This window comes from Terrapene carolina, unplaced genomic scaffold, assembly GCF_002925995.2.
Source record: "Terrapene carolina triunguis isolate 2854851 unplaced genomic scaffold, T_m_triunguis-2.0 Scaffold89, whole genome shotgun sequence".
NCBI lineage: Eukaryota > Metazoa > Chordata > Testudines > Emydidae > Terrapene > Terrapene triunguis.
Genome location: NW_020664440.1, coordinates 9,629,716 through 9,632,524, shown reverse-complemented (window position 1 = coordinate 9,632,524; position 2,809 = coordinate 9,629,716). Strand labels below are relative to the sequence as shown.

Below are 2,809 nucleotides of genomic sequence, written 5' to 3'. Positions count from 1 at the left end.
CTGGCTTCTCATTATGTGATCCTGTAAATGATGCCGAATTATGTAACGTGGAAACTGGGCACGCATTTTGCTAAACTTCTATAACTACACCTCTACCCCGATATAACGCTGTCCTCGGGAGCCAAAAAATCTTACCACGTTATAGGTGATCTCTTTGAGCTAAGATCAAGTGTAAGTAGTCTCTTGGTCTATCCAAGGCCGTCATCAAGTGTCTTGATGTTTTTGGTCTTTTGGCCTCGAGATGAAAACCTTGCTTTTGTTTCTGGGACCTTGAAGTGAAAAAATTCTTTAAGGCTTATATCCTTGAGCAGGTAACAGCTAAAACAGAACATGATCTCTCTCTCTCTTTCATGCATTCAACCCACGTGCGCACATGCGCACACGCACACACTCTTGAACAAGTCTGTCATTCTATCTACCTAGACACACTAGGAAGTACATTACACATACGTCCTTGATTTTGTTTAAATTCCACTTTTAAAAAAATCATTTGAAGTTTGAAAACATGATCCCAAAGCCAATAAAAGACATGATCCATACCTTCCTGTGTCTAGTGCTAAAAACATATTTAATACGTGATATTTGTTTTCTTTTTAAAAAATAAAAAAACATGACATAGAAGAACAGTGTGATTCAGGGTTCCATATCTTCTCTGGGGAAATAAAACGGATAAAGACTGTAAAAGGCCGCAAGAAGAAATTAAGCTACTAAAATATCTATTAATGGTCAAAATGCTTTTATAACTGAAACTACTACGGACTATAAAGTCCAGAGAAACGAAATCAATGACTTGGAAACAAACTCAGATTAAGGAATGTTTAATTAGTGGGGAGCCCCAAGGGCGTTAAAACAGGAGAAGTCAAAATCCCTAGTTTCTGAAGTTACTAGGATTTACTAGAATAACAATTGTGATTTTCCTCTATAATTCCTCTATTCTGATCTCAGGAAAACCACCCAAACAGCACTCACATCATTCTTGTAGACTGAGATTCTGCAAACCAGAAGCCTGAAGATGACCATGTGAATCTGAATTTAACTACTGGTCCAGCTCCTTTCCAGATGCACAGGTGTTTTGCAATGCTGTGATGTTATTTGCTCATATGCTCTGGCTTTCCAGCAGGTGGAGTATTTATAATATTTTAAAGAAAAAGGGAATTTCTCTGTAGCCTGGAAGAATGTGTTTCTTTTTTTTTAAAGCCACTACAACAGAGGTTAAATAAGCCTCTTTTTTCCCATTTAGGAAAGAGATTCGTGATGCGTTTCAATGGGGGTCTTCATACACCAACATTTAAAAATGTGGATAATTATTTTGAACTGAAAACCAAGACAGTGTCCCTCCTTCACAATAGCTAGGGCTTTTACACTCTATGTTATTTTTAAAAAAATGTTGTTGAATATCTTTGCCTTTTAGCCTCAGCTTTTCTGCTTTTAGTGTTTTCTTTGAGGTTCTTTGTCTATTTTCTCTTTAAACTTTGTATTTCTGATCTATGGATTGATTAGTTGGGACCTGTCCTTGCAAAGAGCCATTCACATATATAATCTTATTCACCTTCACCTGTTGACTTCAGTGGGACAACTTATGTGAGTGGAAGTTCCTTAGGTGAATGATACTCTGTTTATCCATTCTTTCTGAAGGTTTTTCCCCCCTTAATAAATTTTTCAGTTTTCAAAAAATTCCTATAATCTTTTAAATTAATTTAAATCTTAATCTCCCATTCTATTTGCTTAACCCTCACTCTGTATTCTTTCATTCTCTCTTTCCCACAGTTGCTTTTTCTTGCTGTATGTTTGCTTTTATTTCCTTACAAGCCCACCTCATATTTCTAGCTCTTATGCGGCATCTACTTCCAAGGGCCTGACCCTGCAGTATAATTGTAAAATAGTATGTGGCCATGTCTACAATGTGTATGGTGGTATCAATTACTTCAGGATGTCACAAGGTGTATCTACGGCTAGAAAAAAATGGAAGAACATAATACACAAAAGAGGGCAGAGTTAAGGTTACATAGGCAACTTTAACTTTCCCCTTTCCTGACTTTTGAGTGCTTCACTTTGTAACCACATTTTTTAATGTAGTTTATTTTTAACGGACTAATGATGATACTGTTCATGCCCGCCTGCTGCCCAAAGAACATTACAGACAGCTCCACAGCACCCCTGGGAAAGAAGGAAGGCGGGTTGGTGTCAGGGCAAGGTGGGTCCCAGGATTTGTATTTATGGCTTCCACTTCTTCCCTTAAGGAATCACCCCTGGGGCTGAAACAGGCCAAGCTCTGGCCCGGGTCCTGATGCTGGGCTAGGCCACAAGGACAATGGGAGCCTTTGCAGTGGCTTCAGGAACCCACCCTGAACCCAGAGAAATCCCCAGTTGTGGGACGTCCTTAGCCAGAGCCACCAAGCCAGCGGGGTCACTGCGGCCCCCTCACACCCTGGGGCTGGGACAGGAAGAGAACCCAGGTGTCCGGGCTACATGTGAAGGGGGCGGGGAGGGGCGGCTTTCCCCTCAGCAGGGACACCATGAAGCGTGAGGACCGATGAGCTGGGCGGCCCTAGCAAGGCCCACGTGGGCGGGCTCGCGCCACCACTGCTGTGTTTTCAGCGCGGGCGGCGCCGAGCAGCAGCACAGTAAGCAGGGGCGGGGCACCCTCGGAGGCGGGCGGGTGGAGTCTCCACATGCCCCGCCCCTTCCCGCGCTCTGGGGCCGGTGTCCCCGCCCCCGCCCAGCGCCATGTGTGTCCGGGTCACGCGCGCGGGCGGCGCGCAGCCTGGTCCGCGTGCCGGTGAGGAGGCGGCGCCGCAGTAAGTGGCGG

The 2,809-nt window shown here is 44.1% G+C and overlaps 1 protein-coding gene across 1 annotated transcript in view; it reads left to right on the top strand.

Moving 5' to 3' along the window:
* The first annotated feature begins 2,718 nt into the window (after positions 1 to 2,718).
* The window catches only part of SHQ1 (SHQ1, H/ACA ribonucleoprotein assembly factor), a 105,854-nt gene continuing 105,763 nt past the window's right edge, over positions 2,719 to 2,809 (top strand). Inside the window, exon 1 of the mRNA XM_026650472.1 lies at positions 2,719 to 2,798. The gene's annotated coding sequence lies outside the window, so the exon portion shown is untranslated. The remainder of the gene's footprint in view (positions 2,799 to 2,809) is intronic.